The sequence below is a fragment of the Petromyzon marinus genome, chromosome 15, assembly GCF_048934315.1.
Source record: "Petromyzon marinus isolate PM22_M1 ecotype Great Lakes invasive population chromosome 15, UKy_Petmar_22M1.pri1.0, whole genome shotgun sequence".
NCBI classification, from domain to species: domain Eukaryota; kingdom Metazoa; phylum Chordata; class Hyperoartia; order Petromyzontiformes; family Petromyzontidae; genus Petromyzon; species Petromyzon marinus.
The window spans coordinates 12,287,283-12,308,764 of NC_133681.1; the positions used below are offsets into that span (position 1 = coordinate 12,287,283).

Consider the following 21,482-nt stretch of genomic DNA (forward strand, 5'->3'; position numbering starts at 1 on the left):
AGAGCTATATTTTTAGCTCTTTCGGTAAAGTCACGTTGAAGGGAAACAATACAATAAGAATATCTATAACAATAAAAATTCTCACGACGTTTCGACCATAACGCAAACGGTCATCATCAGGTGTGAAAAACCAACGGCAAGACCGTTTGCGTTATGGTCGAAACGTCGTGAGAATTTTTATTGTTTTATATATTTTATTGTTTCCCTTCAACGTGACTTTACCGAAAGAGCTAATAATATGAATTACTGCAGTCACGAAAGCTTTAAATCAAAATATAATGAGAGCTGTTCAATTGCTATAAGATCGCAGAGCAGATGACATGTATTTACAAAATAGCATCACTCTCATCACTCGTTTAAATGTGCTTGTATTCCGATGAGAGAGTGAAACTATTACAGATGCGTAGCTTATTGAATACCGTGCCGTTTAGATCACTGTCAGCCCTTGCCTCTCCACTGCTGGATGAAGGTCAGGTCCCCGTGCAGCTATCATCCATCTCACTCCTGCACGTGAACTGATCTTTTCGCTCCAACTCCAAAGTGAAATTTTCTTCACCAGTACAGTTTTAGTTACTTAAATTACGTCCGTTGTAGGACATAAGCAATTTTATTTTTTTACGATATATGCTTTGCCATAATTTTTCTATTTTCAACAACTGCCGATTTAATTATCATCGCATTCGCAAACGAGCCCTAAGCAATGCACCGAGAGTTGTGATTTTTGTTTTGATAAATCAGCAGGAGTGTTTTGCAATTGTTTGCATCAACTGCAGTCACCTTTAAGTGTATAAAGTACAAGGTGAGAGAGTCATCATTGGCACGGAGTATTATTTACACCACAGAGTCTGCTTTCCAATTGAATTGGTAACGGTTGTCCAACCTTGAGCCAGAGAGTACACTCAGGCTGTTTAATATTTCCTTTTTGCAACACAAAAGTAAAGTGCATAACTGTTATATTTGGTCTCCTCAATTGTACGGTATTATTTTCCCGTGACCAAATCACGGGGAAGATGCGCATTCTTTTCAGATATCAGGAGTTACGTACAAGGTTAAGTCCGGATAGATCCATGCCTCTTCAACCAGGTGTTATTGACTTTAGGGGCTCCGTTATGTGCAGCAAGGAGACGGTACAGGAACATCGATTGTTGTACTGTACTTATATGCCACAGCTGACCATGCTTCTCGCCTTCACCAACTCGCACTGGCTAGCAAAGTGAAGAATGACAGGCCATCACTCAGCAAGTGGATTGACAAAGTTTCGTGTGGTCAAAAAGAAGTTACTATTTCGGAGTCTATTGAGGTTTATTAATTTCCTATCAGTGTATTTCGCCAATGAGACCTGGATCGCTAGTTATGGATGAACCCGGGGGTGGTTCATTGTAATAATTTACCGTGGCATTTGCTGCTGAGAATGAGCGCCCCCCAACGTGGTCTTCAATAGTCACCACGCAGACGTCGCCCCTTCGGCGATAACCCATGGCAGATAGTTGCAAGTGGGAGTCTAACTGTCGCGATCGTGCAGACAGGCCTGGTTGACGAGCGTGCCGGACTGCCATGCACCGCGTTCTCTTGCGGCGTTATTTTATACGGTATATATTTTGACATTCTGACACAGAAAACCTGCAGTGCGCTCATGTTTTTTTAATCACTCCTGGCCAAACATTGATTTCGTTCCACCAAATCGATTGGGTCTCTTTGTTGGTGCCTATGGCAGCATAGAGGTCACCCAGCACAGGACAACAGAGCTTCGATCCACGTGGGAAAAAGGTCCCCAGGTCTCTTTCTACAACTCTCTGAGCATCTTTACATTGTTCTCGAAGCTCCACTATCACAGACTTTACGTGCCCGTATTACCCTTTCTCAGATGATATATGTATGACAAAAGATTACAAATACACCAAAACCTTGCCCATCGCGGGCGGTTACGTTCTGGAAAATAGCCGCAATCGGCAAATCTGTAATACGCAAATCCAAAAGCAAAATGGGAAAAAAACAGGGTTTGTCTCCTTTGGTCCTTTCGGTAAAGTCACGTAGAATGAGAATAAAATAATAAAATAACACAATAAAATTCTCACGACGTTTCGGCCACAACACAAGCGACCGTCTTCAGGTGAAAGGTACAGACATGTCGGGACGACAGAGCTTCAATGATATTATTTTATTCTCATTCTACGTGACTTTACCGAAAGAACCAAAGAAGATGAATCCTTGCAGTCACGAAAGCTTTAAATCGAAAATGAAACAGGGTTTGGTTCACCATTCGTGCGACGACCCCTTCCCTTTGTTTTATGTTACCCTACATTAACCAAAACATGAAACTGGAAGTATTTCTCACGTAAAATATAATTTATATTTTTCTACAGTGCGAAATACAACTCGTACAGCCAATGTATAGAATGACACATTTTCATAGAAATGTATAGAATTTATAGAAACGAATAGGATTGATAAAAACTACGGTCAGGAAAATAACGTGACTGATGAGAAATAAACTCGTTAGAAGTTAGATTTTACACTTGAATCTGCGAAGGACAGTCCCTACCTCATGGATGTATCTCTTAACACAGCTAAAGCGACCACAGTTCAGGGATTATGTGAGTTGGGCCTTCGCAGGACTGTGCCATCAATTCTGGGTCATTTTCTACACATTTACCTATGCCATATATTATGTACCCTTGTGAAGCATTATGGGTTATAGCATGCATCCTAAACAAACATACAGGCAGCACCTAGCTTAGCACGGTCCCGTACAACACGGATTCATCATAACGCTCTTTGTCCTGGAGATTTTTTTTAACCAACATTTTTTTTAGAAAATCAAAATATCGACAAAGCGCTTACGGGTGAGAACACGTGGCCGCGCTGACCGAGGAAATGCACCCGGCCCCATCAATCGCTCAGTCAATGAGAGCGACTTACGCTCTCAGTCAACCAGACCTCACCCCCCCCCCCCACCCCCGCGATTCGATTATCACGATTTGGTGGAACGATTACTTTAAAAAAAAATCTATTTTTTTTAGCCAGGTGAGAACTTCTTCTTCTTCCTCCTCTTCTTCTTCTTCTTTTTCTTCTTCTTCTTTTTCTTTTTCTTCTTCTTTTTCTTCTTCTTCTTCGTTCGTATGGCATTGCGAAAAGCAATAGTTTAATTGTTTTCTAAATGATCGTTATAAATGAATGCAAAGGTTCCTCATCCAGTCCAATGATGTGGTTGACGCAGTGTGGATTTCAGCGATACCGCCAGGACGTGCAGCATGGATGGAGCATTCATCGGTGAGAACTCAAGAGACCAGGATAGAGTCACAGGCTCCACCTTAAAGGAACCTGAGCACATACATTTAGACGGAGTTTTAAAACATGAATTGCAGTGATCCATCAACCCTCACCTCCACAATGCTGGATGACGGATGTGCGTCCCCACATCGTATTTGACAGGGCCATGCCGGTGACGTGCGCAGGCTGCCTGTTGATCAAATGTGAGGGCCATGGACAGCCTTTGAGTTCATTGTTGAAACGGGTCTCGGTGAGAAGTACAGTCTTGTTCATCCGCAATTCGTAATATCACATTTATATGATGTTATAGTATCGCACGATTTCATACGATTGCTCAGAATAAACAAGTCAGCGTGTTTTTTCGAGTGTCCCTGCCTCTTTATTATCATGGTCTGAACTATTCCAGAGTCTAAAAGGTGCGTGTAATTTTTTGAGTTGCTGTTTTCATTAACACGGTCATATTTGGACACATTCAAAATCGGTAAAACAGGTTCACAGAACAAAATGAAATCATTGTTGGAGGGACATGGATGGAAACACACCATGGGAGTGTGTCTAACCAGGGCAATTATTCAAGGCAGACCAGGATTAAGACTATTAAATGAAGAGGCCTTGGAATGTGGTCACATTCATGGCCTTTGAAATGGCAAAGCGAATGGTGCCACAGTGAGAGTGTGGGCAGTAACAAAAATAATCGCCGTCTCCTTCAACTCCGACCGTAGCGTATTGAACACGGGCAGGAGGGGGCCAAACCGCTTGGCATTTGAAAGTCTCGCGTGCCAATGCGGATTTCAATTATTCTTTCTCGGACCTTTTTCACATCAATAAATAATGTAAAACTGTCGAGCGGTTTTTAATGGGAATTCATTTGTATGAAAAGCTCAACCAGGTTTGAAATCCCCGGGCGGGCGGGGGTGGGGGTGAAGTCTATTTTTTTTTGCTCCTTGGGATATGAGCGCATCCCCCAAGTGCCGGATTATCCGAGTAGCAAAAGTAGCTACTACACATGCTACGGGGGCCCCGCACTTTCAAGAGCCCCGCGCTAAATACTTTCAAGCTATCAATTCCGGTTCAGTGATTCTGCACTTGCTCCATCACTATAGTACTATACTGCCTTCAACTTTTATGAACGACTGGGTGTTTAAGGTTATGTCGTGTTATCTGGCTGTATAGCAAATAAATAAAAAATACAATTACTTTATGCAAGTTAAAAACTTGTGTTTTAATATGTATGTGTTTTTTTAAAATAACATATGCTACAGGCCCCGCACTAGCTTAATCCGGCACTGCATCCCCCCCTGCATGTGGTAACATAACCATGGATACAAATCATGTCGCATGCTCGTGAAGGCAACACACACACACATGTCGCTTGAGTGCCGTCTTAATTAGGTGCATGATTATCCTTTCCTTTAGCGCTTATGCATTTTACGTGGCCGTGTCCATAAACGCATTCGGAGGCTCGGTCATCTCAAATGTTTCCAAACTCCGCAGTGCATATTTATAGAGGGTTTGTTTGTGCCGTGTTTATTACGCAGGCCATTTCTCTTTTTAGTTTGAGTTTGGGTTGGTCACCATTTCTATTCAATGTTATATTCGCTTTAGGGGACGTCCATAAATGACGTCACGCACCTGGGGGGGGGGGGGGGGGCAGACATTTGTGACGATGTGTGACGAGGGGGGGGAGGGGTTTGAGAAATGTGACGTCACATCAAAATGCGCAACTTTGAATAAATACAGACAACACGTTCTACTTAATGAAATAGACTTTTTAATAAATGTTTTCTCCTGCAACATCAGAGTGCAGCGCCACTTTAAATACGCACTACAATGACAATAGTTTAAAGCGATTTGAAGCATGTTTTATTTTTTATTGGGGGGGTGGGGGAGCAGAGCTTTGTGACGTCATATTTGAGGGGGGGGGGTCTGAATTTTTTGTGGCGCCGTGTGACGATGGGGGGGGGGGGGTCAAAAATCGTCAAAAATCGCGTGACGTCATTTATGGTCGGCCTCTTAGTCTGAAACACAGCAGTCTGTGTACATCAACGTAGTGCGTCTGTGCGTTGTTTCACACTTGGTCAGGTCAAATGTAGCTAGATCCAGTCAGAGGCGACTACAATTTTCCATGACATTATTATTACCACCACCACCGTATTCTCCATGTTATAAGACGCACTCCCCCCCCCCCCCCCCCCACGTATTTTAAAAGGGAAAGTTGGGATTCATTATCTGGAAGACAGAAAAGTACAGAAGTCACCACCAGCCATTTCAAATCATCTCCCAGAAGACACCTTCCCATTTTAAAGCAGCACGTTCATAAGAATTTTCTGGAAGACGGTTCTGCATCATAAGATATGCTCTCCCGATTATAAAATACAAGAAACAATTTTTTCCCCAGCGTTTTCTCGATACTTTGCAAATTTACATTTTACACATTTGCAAAGAATCATTGAACAAAAATGACAACTTGCCAGAAATGCACGTGCATGTTGCATCTTACCTTTGTACGCTAAACACATGCCTGCTTCTGATTTCACTATAGTATCACCGTAAATTCTTGATTTTACAAATACAGCTCGTTGTTTGTTGGGTGCACTGCGCTGTAAAGTCAGCAACCTGAGTTTGATTCCCGTGCACGGCTAACATCAGTGGCGAGTGATATTTGAACTGATCTTGGGCATCCCCTTCACCAACCTCCACTCACACAACGTGGTGAAGTATGGTCAAGTAACCCCCATTGCCAACATGGCATAAGGGCCTTCATCGAGGCATGGATTGACAAAGAGCTGTAAATGATTATTATTCATAACTTCGCGTTAAGGATGGAATGAATCACGTGTTTTACATTGTGGCTGCCAGTGTGAACCCGTCACACGCAAACCATATAAATAGACTAGCCCGGGACTTGGATTCACCACGCCCGGCCGGCTTTGTCCCCCCAGTGGCGATGTTCACACACCACATTAGTTACTCGTTTGAGGCTGAGTTGACCTAGGGGAGGCCCAGGACCGGTTCAAATAATCGTCACCGGTGGTGGCCGTTTAGCGGGAATCGCCGGGTTCGTAGCGCAGCGCGCTAACCACTACACTACCGCTCCCCCCACACACACAGACAGCACGCTAACCACTACACTACCGCTCCCCCCACACACACACAGACAGCACGCTAACCACTACACTACCGCTCCCCCCACACACGCGCACACGGGTCCATAGGTACACATACACGCGCTTGCTGCAGACACACAACTTTCAGGGTGCGTACGGCAGTAAACGACTGAAATAATAAAGGCAATGCTGCGCGAAGAACGCCTTAGACCTGCAACACATTTGTACGTCACTTTACCCGCGGAGGGTTGGGGGGAGTGACATCAGCAGGCACACTGTGTGATGCTTCCGCATACGGGTGACATGACAGAGATGTGACGTCACAGCTCACTTGCCGTGCAAAATATATGCATAATTGCGCCCCCCCCCCCCAAAAAAAAATACAAAAGTTCATTTTTTAAAATAATTTTTGCATGGTGTACAGTCTGGAAAGTACCCACATAGAACATTTCAAGTCTGTTGCATGTCGGGAAGTACGCTAAACATTTTGAACAGACACACATATTCACAAATTTCCCTTTAATATATATAGACTAGCGGCACTAGCCTTTTGCCTGTCCGAGGACGGGTATATTGCAGTAAATCTGAAACGTGCAGCGAAAAGCAGACCGCGACGTGATATATTCACTGCATTAATTCGTGTGCAGTTTGTAAGGGCGCGGTGACACAGACCTATTTCATTTAAAGGTTATAATCCCTTGTTCATCACGACGTCCTTTTTACTTTGATGTCTCAACAACAGCGTTACGGAGATCACGTGACGTGAGGGTTCTGCCTTTGTAGTGAGGGTTGTGAGTTGACGCCGAGGAGGGGGGAGGAGGCGCCTCGCACCCCCCCCATGTGGAGTGACGTCACCCGCTAATTATTATTAATGGATGGGGGGTCCATGTGGAGGACGTCACCTGTTCATGATTATTAATGAGGTGGGCTGATCGGCGTGGAGTGACGTCACGCGCGGGACACACAAACATTCTTGGCTCATTATAGTAGTAAATACACGTCGATTTTGATACGTGCAATGCGTGTATTGTGAGTTTAAGAGTCGATATAAATTTACGTCAACGATTCGGTATGCTCCTTCGGAATATGCAGCACACCGTCCGCACATCCAGTCATCACGAATCCGCACTGACCAAATAAAATACCCACCTCCACGCGGCAGTATACATGTGCGTGGTGCAACGGTAATTCTTCTATCGATGTTCACACATTCACAAGCAGGGATGTATTCCTAATCTCGCAATGAACGTGCCCACTTCTAAAGTCTAGTAGAGCGTTCCCCGATGTCTTAAAGCCGTTTGTGGTTCAATTCGTTCATGAGGCCATCCACATATACAAACACAGAGTCAATTTCAACCGAGAAGATGGATTCTGGATTAGTAACCATTGGAAAGATGTTTTAAACCATTTCGGCTCTTGATTGATTGTATTTTACGGTGACCTTCAGACCGCAGTCCATTCGCTGGCACTGCCTCTTAATACCTTTTACATGACGGTCAATGATATGGTTTATAGCATGTGGTATAATAATAAATAGTATAACATTGTAATGTTTAACATAATTCATAAGGCAATATATAGTATCGTAATTGTACAATGAATATACAGCAGTGCGGTATACAGCAGGGTTGATAGAATAAGACAATGTAATATTACAAGTCTAATATTTTATAGTCTAAAGTATAGGGTAGTGTATAGTAACGCATTGTATAATTGAAAGGTGGAATTTTGTCTATGGATGTGATATTATACCATGTAGTTTAGATTGGAAGGTATAGTATTGTAATGCATAGTAGTCCAGTTTATAGCATGGTTGTGGTGCAGCACAGGACAGAGTGGCGCACCGTGGCTGTATCTTCTTCTCTTTTTAACCCAGCACCCCTCCTCCGTTCCGAAGCTTTTCCCTCATATCAACATGCTAATTCACATGTTGATTCCTCCCACACAGCTTAAAAGACGCTGTCCATGCTTGGCAGCGTTCACTCAAGAGCTGTCTTCTGGACAGTCCTGTTTCTTCACCTGAAGAAGGCTACTTGTATTCTTAGTTCTTTCGGTAAAGTCACGTTGACTTTACCGAAAAAACTAAGAATATGAATTACTGCAGTCACGAAAGCTTTAAATCAAAATTTAAGGCTACTTGTGTTGTGGCCGAAACGTCGTGAGAATTTTATTTGATTATGTTTTATTTCTATTATTTTATTTCCATCCTACGTGACTTTACCGAAAGAACCAAGAAGACGTTTGTGGTTCGTTTTCGTCCAATAATTATAATCTATGCCCAATGTAACTGGTGTGTGGTGTATTATTGATAGTCATACAATGTTTATACATGGGACCATTTCGCATATCCAGTCTCGAACGATTCGGATATAGGAATTTGCAATGCACAGGAACAATTACAGTCCATTTCATTATTGCAGTTCATTTTTTTGGTTGTAAAATAAATGTATATTTTTTCAACCCTACTGTGACAGAACCAATTCAATGCATAACTTTTTTGACAAAATACCTCTTTTTGTGGCAGTAATGTGTCGTTGAGTCGTGATTTAATGAATTCTTGCATGAACAAGCATCATTAATCATGTTCAGAGATGAGCAAACAAAATTCCCTGATGCGTGCGGCCACCCGCACATAATTTCCACACCGTCGAGCTCACAAGTTACTTGTCCCTGCTGAGATATTGACAGCAGCGAGTTAGCAGTACAGCAAGTGGGTTGGTGAAATAATCTGTGCAGCCTTTTGAACGATATCCGCTAATGTGCTATACTCCCCCAGATATGCCACATTCCTTTTTCAAAGAGCAAAACCACACTCATTGTAACGAGAAGTGACCAAACATCCCAATGCAGTACAAATTCGTATTCAGACTCGATGAAACTTTTCCATCGTTATCTGCATAGTCATGATTGTCATTATAATAACATAATCATTATCTTCATATCATGAACATCATTTCCATTAGGGTTCGGTGGTTTTCACACCTGATGATGATTGCTTGTGTTGCAGTCGAAACGTCGTGAGAATTTTATTGTTTTATAATTTGTTTTATTTTATTGTTTCCCTTCTACGTGGTGACTTTACCGAAAGAACAAAGAATATGAATCGCTGCAGTCACGAAAGCTTTAAATCAAAATCATTTCTATTACCTGAATTATTATCACTGTTTTCATTATTATAAGCATTACCATCGCTATCATCACTATCACACTCTTAAATGGCGATCTTTACTTATCACCATTATTGCCAGTATGAATATATTTATCATAATCATAATCATCACCAACATAGTCAGGATTATGGATTATTATTATTATCATCATCATCCTTTTCATCTTCTGCGCGTGTCAGCACTTACTCTAACCCCACTGAGGTTTGGGGTGCTCTGAATTTGTGGCAGAGTTTCCACCACGAATCGGTGGAGTGGAGCTGTTAAAAGGTCCAATGAATGGCGTGGACTGTGGGTCTCTGCACCTACTCTCACTCCCTTCTGTCGCCATACCCTCAAACTCCGATTTACACAATTCTCCCACGAAACGTCCAATTTCGGAGCGTTATGCACGCTTGTATCGCAGTGGCTTTTGGCGTACCATCGAACAAAGACTGGCAACCGCATCGCGCGCTTCCAGACGCGCGTCTGCGGCCGTCTGGAACGCTCTTCCTTCCGATATCAGGAAGCCACTGGAGCTATGCACTTTTAAATAGAGATTTTAAAACGAATTTCTTTAGAACTGCTTTTTGTGTTCAGTTTGTTGGCCTTCCCCCTCACCTCCGATTAGCGCGTGTGGCTACGCACGGTGCGAAAGAAGTTCTACATACATTGTAGCTCCACCATAGGTGGAGTTTGACGTCTATATTTGTGGGGGGGGGGGGGGCATGGGTTAGCTTTGTCCCTCACATTAGGAATCGCGGTTGTATATAATTAATCCATTTTTTTATTTGTATTGTAAACTAATAAAGGTATCCAGTTGAGGAGGGGCCCGCAAACTCCGCCCATGAGCTCCGCCTTAGCTCTGCCCACTTTGAGCCTCTCAGCCTGTGCGCAACAAGGAGCGGTGGGTCCTCCCTTGGTTGTAATCTGTTTACCCTAATTCTCCCGCTCGTGCTTATCGGCGTTATGTCTCGAGACGAAGAAGCCAATTTGGATTTTTTTTGCAGAGCAGTGCGCAGCCCTTGACGGCTATTACAGAGCGGCTCACAGATGACAGAGCCCCCTCGGAAAATTCCTTCAAGTGACCTCTGGTGCACACAGTAGGGGGCAGCACTTTCCTACCCGTTCTGCTACAGAGAGAAGAAACGCATTAAACATTGTGGAACGGGGCTGAATTTTTTAGCAAAAGCAGCCATCATTCTGTGAAACCCACCACAGAATGATGGGTTCCACAGCAGGATTGAGCATCTTAATTGGATTGGTATTCTGTCCATTCCTGCCACACTCCCAAGTGGTGAGAAAATAATTTAACCGAGGCTATATTGTTATCTAAATTATCCAGACAGATGGATATTGACCCATAGAAAAGAGTCTGTATGGGTTTTTTTTTGCAAAATGGGCAGCTGCAGCGAGTGCTGTGCAATTCGTTATTTTTATATTTATCTGAAATGCATTCGACAACAACGACGATTATCTGTGGAGTGGGTGACAACCTTGTTTGAGTCCGACTATGAATGGTCACAAAGAGCTGGCTGCTGCGGATTCCTTGAATGCCGAGGGTCGTGTGAATGAAAGCGCCGTGCTTACTTGGGGGGGGGGGGGCTCTGTTTTGCTGAAACTCTGTCTATGCTTAATAATTGGCATTCAGATGGTGAATGGATGCATTTAAAATTCCTATGTATTTACCCTCCGTTTGTTTGCTATGTGTGTTCGTATCGGTCGTACTAATCTGTCCTAACGGTGCGGTTTAAAAAAAAATTCTATTTTCTGTTTGAAGCACCCTCCGTCACAGGCACTGCCAGCGCCCACCCCTTCTCATTCTCCGTATGCTCACTTCATTTATTTACGTCAGAGAAACAATGCGAACACATCCATTGCGACCACTGGCTGGGTGCTGATTCATGAGCATAACGCCATTGAATTGGAGGCAGGGTTGGTGGATCACGCGGAGATGGAACCGCAATGTCTACGGTACCAACCTACAATTGTAGTTAAGGGGTGCTTTTAAGCGGCAGTATAGTAAGGAGGTTAACTGAGGTCTATTGTCTTTTATGAGATTCATATCCCAAGTGTCCATTTTGAGTTGAAAAACAACATTGACACATCAACCTATTAAAATTAACTGTGCAAATGTAACTCTTACACTCCTGAGTGTAACAGTCATATCTGATAATACATGACTTGCTTTTGTCATTCCATATAGAAATTAAATATAAGACTGATAATTGCAAACAGATGTATTTTGATTCTTACATTCTGAAATGGCAATATGAACAAAACATGAAATTTCATATTCAGGCCTCATTTTTCCGATTTTTTCGGAACAATCTGAATATCGGAATTTGTACTGCGCACTGCACTGTTGCACGTCTGTATCTTTTAGGGTTCTCAACTGTAGTTTACTTACTTCACTCTCATGATGTCTCAACACTGCCACGTCCCTTCATTCGTTGCAGTTGCATTTGTATGTTGACGTTGCGTGAGAGTCAATTTGAATTGCATTGCAATGCATTTTTTTTTTGCCCTTTGCATTGCAAGCACGAGCACTAAAGCCATCCTGCTGGCTCTTAAAATGAGGACGTTGCCCAACACTGCAATGCAGCGTTGGGCAAAGCACAGAGTGCAGGGAGTGAGCGAGGCTAGGGAGAGAAAGACAAACAAATCTTTATTGCATAAGCCCCCAAAAAAATTCCAACAGGGACCTATGATGAATTGGCATCGTTCAACAGAGCCGTTAGTGTGATATATTTACCTTACACTGCACAGCAGCCATATGCACTGTGCATCAGTATTCGGTTCTGAACGCTGCTCCGTGGGGAGGTCATCCTCGACTCGGCCCTGTGACCTCCGTTGTCGCTACCTCTCCAAAGCGGTCGCTGGACGGACACCCGTTTTGCTGCGAAGCGATCTTGTGGAGAGAAAAAAATAATCTGTGCCCCGCTTCATTCGCAGCTCGCTGCAGCGTCAAAATGCTTGGGATCCCTGCGCACAAACCGCGATGCACATTTGAGCAACACACCACGCACATTGCACACAAGGGCACGCACCCTCACCAATCTTCCTCGCGAAAAGAGACATTTCGTCTCAACGTACTGCGCGAGACGTTAACACCGCCACAACCACACACGGCGTTGCAACGTCAACTCAGCGTTCACGTTGCAACGCGTGTGTTTGAGCGCGCGCAGAATAAAATGCTTACCGCATATAAAAGGTGGGAACTGAAGGATGCTGGCGAAAGGGACCAGAGGGGGCAAGGGGCAGAAATGTGGTGCGCCCGGAGCCGTGCCGCGACACGCAGTGGCGAGCTGACAGCGTCTCGACTTTCACGGCAGCAGCCCCTGCCGCGCTGATGACAGAAACCTTCTTTGGTGGTGGGGGGGGGGGGGGCGTCGGAGAAGAACGACCCCCCCCCCCGGCAGACCGAGTCCCCTGCGGAGGAACGGAGGGGCACAGGAACGCGGTACCATCAGCACAGCCGCTGCCCGCGCTCCTAACAGCGCGGCGTTTACTGCGGCGATGTCAGCGGAAAGGTAAAAAGGCATCTCTGCTGTTGCTCGCTCACGCCACTGCTGGCAGAAGAGCCTCCACAAGAAGAAGCTCTTGAGCAGCAGCGGCACAAGCGGCGTCTCCCTAGCCGCATGCGGCTCTTTAAACCACCACATGCGGCTCTATCGAAGGGGCATTACGTAGAACATACTGCTACAGTCGCAAATACTAATGAATGTCTCCCGTGCTGTGCCTTTGGAAGATGTGTGCGTACCCAAGCTTGAGCCAGTGACCTGCGGATTGCAAAATCCAGTGCTTGGACACAAGTGGCCGGATATACATGGCATTGGCTATTGGCGCTTACACTCCCCCATTCTGTTACATTCACTCAAAATAGGCTTGTGTCAGCTATTGTCTCAAGAGCAACACAGTCAGTCTATGGTTAATTTTCATGTTTCTACCTTGCTGAGCTTCCCAAAATGGATTGCAAGGAGGAGCTCGCGGATTTCAAAAGGGGTGCTATAGAGTCTACCTGTCCAGTTATTACATGCCAGAGTGTATAAAGTGGCGGTTGGTTGGCCGGATGAAGGGGCATTAAACAGACCTGGTAAGCTGTCATTTTCGACTCTCTGAGTTATATTCACTAACACAGCTACCGTTGCTCGTTTTCCTCGATGTGACGGTGGCTCTTGCCGAGTTCTCTCCGATCTTACATTGACATGCAAATTTCATCTCTAGCCCCGCCCATTTACCCTTGGGCTACACCCATCTCAAACCTTTATAACATCCTGCCTTAGCAGCTCTTCCGCCAAATATTTTTCCTGCCTCAGCAGCTCTCCCGCTATATGTTTTCACCTGATGACGATTGCTTGTGTTGCGATCGAAACGTCGTGATATTGTTATTATTTTTATTATTATTATTTATATCTACGTGGCTTTACCGAAAGACCCAAAGAATATGAAGACCTGGTAAGGGTCAGAAATTTTAATTACGTACGTTTCCACAATGGTGAGACGCGATACCCAGGCAAGTCAGGGCCATTCTTGGAATAGCTCAGCACGGCTCGTTTTTTTGTCTCATCGTGTGGCTACAGGTTTGCTCGGCACCTCCCTTTCCTCCCCCCTAAGTCCTTACCCTCCCAGAGAGGTTTTGTTGTTGTTGTTACCTACACCATGAGTTCCCTCTTGCCGTCCAAATAATACATGATGTTCGCAATTATCTGCCTTATTCCATAATAATGATTAAAACACAGCACAAAGTGCAGGCCCTTCCTCTATTCCACATTGACACTGTGCCGTCAAAACTGTTTCCAACGTGCAAGCACCCAGGGCACCTGAGCCACGTTGGCGCAGTCAGGCTGCCACGGGAAATCTTGACTGCTGTGCCAATTTGCTTGGTTCCCAGTCCGTGATAATTCACCTCTAAGCAGCCATAAAAATGCGGCACGTGGTACACAAGAAGCTGGGGCACAGCTGACTTTGGCGCTGGCTGGCACCAGCGTGTGTCAGTTTAAGCCACCGTGAAGGAGATTCACGAATGACGCAAATTGGCAGCTGTTTGTGACGTCAAGACTGCAAAATGAGCCCCATATGTTCCTTTGTGTAGCGAGGCCTTTAGACAAGCTGGTGCTTCATGAGCTTAGAATTTGCACGCAGTGACCCGTGGCTGACAAATACAGAAGTGTCGTATATGGGGAGAGGGCCTCACAGGTGAACAAATTTCACGGGTAATTGCAAGATACCTCGTCGGAGACACCCAAACTTTATCAAAGCAGACGGATGAAAGTCATTGACGAGTGAAGGGTAATATGTGATTTTAGTGTTTTTAGAAATATATTTACATGCTCTGTATTTGTGTTCAAACTTATTTTAAAATGATGAATCACGGGGATCATAGCCGTCACATTTTTGCAGATTTTTTTTCACAACGATCAGTTTGAGCAATTAATATATTGCACAACTGCTTATGCTTGCAAATTATGTCAAAGGTTCTTTGATTTATTTTTGCCAATTTTATTCTGGTTGTGCCATTGGCATCATCTCATAAGACAAAGTATCAATTCATAAATTTTTGCAGAGCGGTTGAATGTCACCTGTTAGACAATAGAATGTGGAAGGCAATAAATATTATAATAGAACTGTTTCTGAAATACCGACGCGTGTGATTTTTCATCTATATATTAGGGGGACTATTTTCCCATAAGCCCTGCTACAGAAAAATGCTCTTCACAGTCAAATGGATATTTTAAAATTCCAAAAGCTGGTATTTTGCCAAATGAGTGCACAACCAAATTAAATTTGATTTGTCTTCTACAGTTTTATGTGACCAAACTGAGACCATCCCTTCACCATACTTAGGAACCCAATGCAATCATGAGTGGCTGATAACCTGGGTTTTAAGCCAGAATTTCAGCAGTGCCCACTTATCACTCTTGACTCGTGATCCACTTGACTAACTCAGATGTCACAGAATCATTAATGTCCACTTTATAAGAGATGGCTTGCTAAATCACGGTACTGGGAAGCTGAGGGACTCGAGCGTTCAGCCTGTAAAATCTGGCGGATTCTTCCAACACTCGACTCGTTAGTTTTTAGTAAACAAAATTCACCAGTGTCTCAGCTTCTGATTTATATTCATTTTTTCTTGACATGTCACAATTCACATATTCGAAACATTTTTTTGTCACAATTCGAGGCTGAGATAAAATTCAGGAATGAGTGTTCTCAATTTCACCAGCTTATTTGTTATTGCTTCTCATTTTGTCTGTCACATTTGTAGAATTTGGTTCTGCTCATTGGCCCGAATTTGTTTGTAATACATTTTCACACGCACAATTTCAACACATGTAATATATGCATTACACTCAGTTAAATTGATGAATCAATTATAGCAAATATTTACTGTGAAATCTTCGCAGAATTCCAGCAATGTAAATTTATAGAACAAATCACAACCACGGGAGCACATGACCTATTTTCAGATCACATTCTCTCTTGTTTTGTTCCTAACATATTAGGGGGAAGTATTTTTGGCCGTGGGCTTCATCTTTTTATAGTGGAGCATGTGGTATTCTGGACCTAAATGTGGCTACCGCTAGCTGTGTTGTGCTGAAGTGGCTTGAAAACACAATTGTTAATTGAAAATTGTATAGTTAATTGTTTTAGTTGCTCTTGGCGTCACCTAATCTTCCTTTGTCAGCAGACATGTGTTGGCCTTGACTTTCAAGGCAGGCAGATAAGTTATTTTCTAGACGATTAAGCATGAATGTTTGAAATCGGGCAGGTTCAAGTGCTGCTGAATATCAAATTTCCCTTGCCCAGTCTTGGTAGAAAATGTACATCAATTTCAGCAGACAAGATTTTCTTTGGCATCAGCTGTTGTACCAGCTGTGCGTCCGTCAACAGCCACAGGCAGTGTTTGGATTTTTAGGGCCCCCAGTGGAAACAGTTTCTGAGGGCGGCAGCCCTGCTATTACACGTGTATATATGTGTATGCCGTATGTTTATCAGCCTTCAATCGCATCGGCTGTGCTCACAGATGTATTTTTTTACGATATATATGCTGTAAATCATGGTAGGGCAGATGTGGTTTGTGCTCTCATCGCTGAGCCAGAGTCGAGGGTTCCATTATCAACTCAGCTTGGTAATCTCTGCATCAGGTTACCAATGTGCATTTGTTTGACGTGAATATGAAATACACTGTGATATCAATTTCAAGAGTGAGCTACTTACTGTGTGCCATGCATCGTAGCCCGTGTCACAAATACGGAAACTATACTACCCGTGCATTTTCTTCTTTCAAATGACCACACTCCATACTAAACACGACTGCGCTGCATCCGAAAAGTTTTTTTTTCTCGCTGGCTTCCAGCCTGGATGTCTGCCTACCTGGCGCCCGGCCAGGTGTGTGCGATGACGTCATCACGTCTGCGTGATGACGTCGCTCGCATCCACAGCGATGAGCCGGCTTATTACGCGCTGACGTTAAGCCCCCCCCCCCACCGCGGGGCTATCATACTCGTTGTCATCGTCGTCGATAGCAACGTAGCTGTCAAGCCATACGGTAAACACGTCTTCTTGTACAGGGAAATTGAGTTTACAGGTCCATACGGCGTACAGCCGTTTCAATGCGGGCAAAATAATTTTGTGTCCATTTGTGTGTATTTCTCCCTTGCGATGGGACGTTGTGGGATGAACGTTGGGATTTATAAAGGCACGGGGTGACCAATAGGGTCTTAATTGGTCTGTAATAAGGTAGGGCACTGATAAGGGGTTGACAGGTTTGGTAGCAGTCCCCTGGGTTGCGAAGATGACGTCTATCAGGTTTTGGTGGTGGCTCTTGAGTTGCCTGAGGAGTCCAATTCTGGTTGCGTAGATCTTTGGCCATTGGGGGGGAGGTGCCATGCGCTCCCAGGTGGAAGTGAAATCCGCAGTGCCGGGTTGGCTTCTCTTTTCCTTTCTTTTTTAGCCGGCGATCCACTTCGGCGTCGACACGTTGGGTCCCGGAGTGGATCGCACCCGGGGCCCGGCGGATACCCTTGGCGGTGGTCGGCAGCCTGCTCCTCTCGGTCTTGAAGGCCGATGTTTCGGCGCTTCAGGGAGGACTTGAGGGTGTCCTTGAACCGCTTCCCTCACCCCCTCCCCGTCCACTGTCCCATTGTAGAGCTGGGGGGAAATGATCTGGCGAGGAAGGCGGTTCTCAGGCATGCGGTTGCAGTGGCCAGTCCATTGGAGTTACTACACTTATACAGCATTAGAAAAGCTTGGCTGGTTGGCTGGACGGATCAATGGATTGTGGGACGGTTATGTCAAAAGGGGCGTGCGAGGCTACTCGTTTTTTTTATTAAAATAATTGCAACCATCATCACCACCACTGTATTTTCACCAGCAAGCAAAACAATCTCGTCGCCCTCTCAATTGTTTACACGAAGCATGCTAAATTGAAGCTAGATTTTAAAAAAAAAACAATTTAAATAAAACTTCCACGACATGCTATCAAATTCTAACGCGTATTCCTGGCAGCAAAACACGAACTTGCCACCCACAGGCGCCTCGTGCGGCTCGTCACTGCAGCGGCGTGCACACCCAAGCGAGCCCCGAGAGGGCCTTGGCACGTCGACTGGGACAGGTTTGAGTTCGCTGCACGGATGATCGATCCCGCTTGGCCAGTTGCCCGGCCAATTTACAACGGAGGTCCGCGGTGCCCTTGCGTGAGCCCAGCAGCAGCAGCAGCAGCAAGGGACAAAAGCAAACTTCTAAATCGCAGAGGACGAGTAAGGGATGCAGTTCGAGCACGTTTGAAAATCCTAATTCCCGTAGCCTGCCTCCTCAGAGCTGTGCATTGTAAAGACCATGGAGACGCCGCTGACGGGTGCCCGGGGAAGGAGTGTCGTCATATATCGCAGCCAGTGATAAACCTGCTAAAAGGGTTCGTCATCTTGTTGTCATCCTTGACCCCCGGGCTCTCTTCAACCTCCGCACGCCTCACCCACCCCCCCTGTCGCCCGCCTTCGCGTCGTCGCATTCTGGAGGTGGTGGGTATGGACTGGTGACTTCTCAATACGGACCATACTATTGTCGGGGTTGTTCACAGCGGGTGGATCGGTTTTTCAAACATTTCCCCTCGAATCACATTCGACGGCAACTTGACCACCCCCGCCCGCCCTCCCTCGCCCGTTGGCAGCGCCACGAGTCGTGCCTTTGTTACCCTCTGCCTTGATCACCGACTGCAGCCACGTCCTCCGAGGGCAGCCTCAATCCATGATCTTGAGATGTCGGGTGACAGGCAGCTCCTGCAGAGCCTGGGACTCAAACGCGCACGACGCTTGCCTTGCCCATTGCCCCCCCCCCCCCCGCCGCCTCCGCGTCCTCCCTGCACATAAACTGCGTAGGAATTAGCATCGTCTTACACTTAGCTCGCCTCAGCTGAATATTAATTTTTCACAAAGATCCACGCTGGGTGTTTTGCGTTTGGGGAGAAATCGGAGTGGTTTCGAAAAGGCTTCACCTTCGCTGGGCTACTCAGCAGCTAACGTCCTATCCACCACTGCCGGTCGAAGGTTCTGGCATGCTGTCACACCATACCTATCGGTTTTGTGATGCCACAATTCATCTCGCTCCTGCACATGAGCTGATTTCATTGCTCCATCTCCAGGTCGATCGTCCTTTTCGGAACGTTGCCCTCCTTCAGTTGCCATTCCGTTACCAGTCGCGTCCATCGGCCCTCGTCCCTTCCAGCGACGGGAAGTTGCGGGCTTTAAAAACTTCCTCTTTACAATACACTAACGTGGCTAGCTTTTGGTAATTCGACCTTAGAATTTACCGGGCAGCGATTGGAGTATCCATCACTGCAAATTGTCGACCACTATTGCGCATTTCTTTTACAAAAGCTCACATGACCGTATGGCTCAAAGGCCTGCGATAGAAACATAAATCTGATTTATAAAACTGTAAGTCTGATTTACAGCATGCATTATGCATAGGGCAATACATATAAAATGGCTGGATTCTCAGGACCATCTTCGCTACACTTCAACAATATTTTATGTTGATTAGAAGAAAGCCACTATGTTTGCATCTAACTTCAATGCACATGTATGTATTTTTTTAACGTGTCCTGAGAGCACTTATGCTCACCCATCAATCTCCGAGCCCTGGCACGTGAGGTTTAAATTTTATCCGCGTGACTTTAATTTGGTATTCGTGTTAGGTCGACGATGGGAGGGTGACACATCACGTTAAGTGTGGTGTGCTGGCATCGCCAGTACAAACCATACACGGATGCAAAAACAACTCGCATTGCATCTTGTTGTAAAGTAAAATAATAAGACCATAAAATGTTTATATCAAAAACCGAAATATATACTGTATCTACACACACACTGAGTTTCTTGTATTTATCTTATACAAGGGGAAGTATAATCATAATTCTTTCAGTACTTCCATGAAAACAATAATAATACCTTGTGGTATGGGATGGGATACATCCCAAATTGATATCTGGAGAAAGCTTACATTGTCATTTGCAAATTGTGGAATGTATACACTGCGTCATATTGACTTTTAATTGATGAAACAAATAATGTGCAGCCCTCTGTCAATCCACTGTTGAACGAAGGACTCCAAACACTCATGCTGCTCATGGGAGTTGTTTGACCATACTTCACCACACTGGTCAGATGGTGAAGGGGTGGCCAAGGACTGGTTCGGATATCGCCACTTACCACAGCGAGACGTTGAACTCGAGTTACCAGGTTAATAGTTTAAAGACCGAAACACAAAAGAGGACTTGCCTGACACACAATGCACACGGCGTGCGTGCAAACACGGGCAGTTAGCAAGTGAACACGAGGCATCTGATTGGTTCCCCTTAATCTGAGAGAGACCACGTGGAGTGGATGACGAGAAAGGAGAGGTACAGAGAGGCCTGGGAAGAGATATAAAGGGGGATTGAGGGAAATTAAAAGGTGAAGCACAAGGGGAGTGGATGCTTGGAGAGAAGAACTCAGTTGTGCTTGAGGACTGTGGTCGTGTCCACAATGAAGGCTCTTAATAATTGAAGAACGTGTGTCGGTCGTCATTACAATAGTGGAAGTGCGTGAAACTACGATGCCGACATTCCACTCAACTTCATAAAATATGAAACAATGATAGATTTTATTAAACGAGCATGAATTAAAAGTCGAATAAATGTACAAATTCTCATTTTTTTTAAACTGGCAGAGAATTATACTTGGGAATGTGATTTCGTTATACAGGACATCTTTATTTACAAGAGATATAACACAATTTATCTGCAGAACACAGTGCTTTTGTGTCTTTTAATATAATGAATAAGGCTCCGCTCTGTCCAGTATGATTGCGTGTGCCTGCCGATAGTAAATAATGGTACATTCACTGGAAGGATTTGATTATCCACGAACTGTCCTTTATCAGTCTCCTGTTTCAGACGGAGGACCGACGCACAATATTATGCACAGTGTGTGTGTGTAATAGTCGGAAGTCTTCTAAAACGTTTTGCAAAGCATTTGGCATTTCTGAACAGTGCATAGAGTGCTTGTCAAGCGCAGCGAACATTGTAACACTGCAATTCCGCACGTGATGTCTCGCAATATTACAAAAGAGTGGAATAAAAGGGGCCAGTCAAATGGCGTTCTAAAAATATATATATATTCAGTCACTGAAAAACATTACAATCTCTGTGTTGAAAGCATCACATTGACTAACTGATAGTAGCTGCATTCACAGGGGTGAATGTCATTGCCCTGGAAATGACAAAATGCTTGCCGTATTTATAGTCTATCTCTGACTCTTTATTAACAGTTTAACATATGCAGATATTACCTTGCCACCTTATTCAATGTGCCAACTTCATGTTATAAAAAGCCACACCACAAGCAATAATTTATTAACACACATGGTCTGTAAAACAAAAGTTAAGGTCTCTTAAACAATGGGTGCAGGTTTCTGA

The 21,482-nt window shown here is 44.6% G+C and overlaps 1 long non-coding RNA gene across 2 annotated transcripts; it reads right to left on the reverse strand.

Moving 5' to 3' along the window:
* Positions 1-8,512: 8,512 nt before the first annotated feature.
* On the reverse strand, positions 8,513-17,018 carry LOC116942669 (uncharacterized). 2 transcript variants are annotated; one of them, XR_004402831.2, is made up of 3 exons: positions 12,726-16,913; positions 11,934-12,508; positions 8,513-9,050 (listed from the first exon to the last, which is right to left on the reverse strand). It is a non-coding gene; the product is annotated as an uncharacterized LOC116942669 (long non-coding RNA). The 2 variants fall into 2 exon arrangements; XR_004402830.2 differs by lacking the exon at positions 8,513-9,050 and having other exon boundaries at positions 11,118-12,508; positions 12,726-17,018.
* Between the last annotated feature and the right edge of the window lie 4,464 nt (positions 17,019-21,482).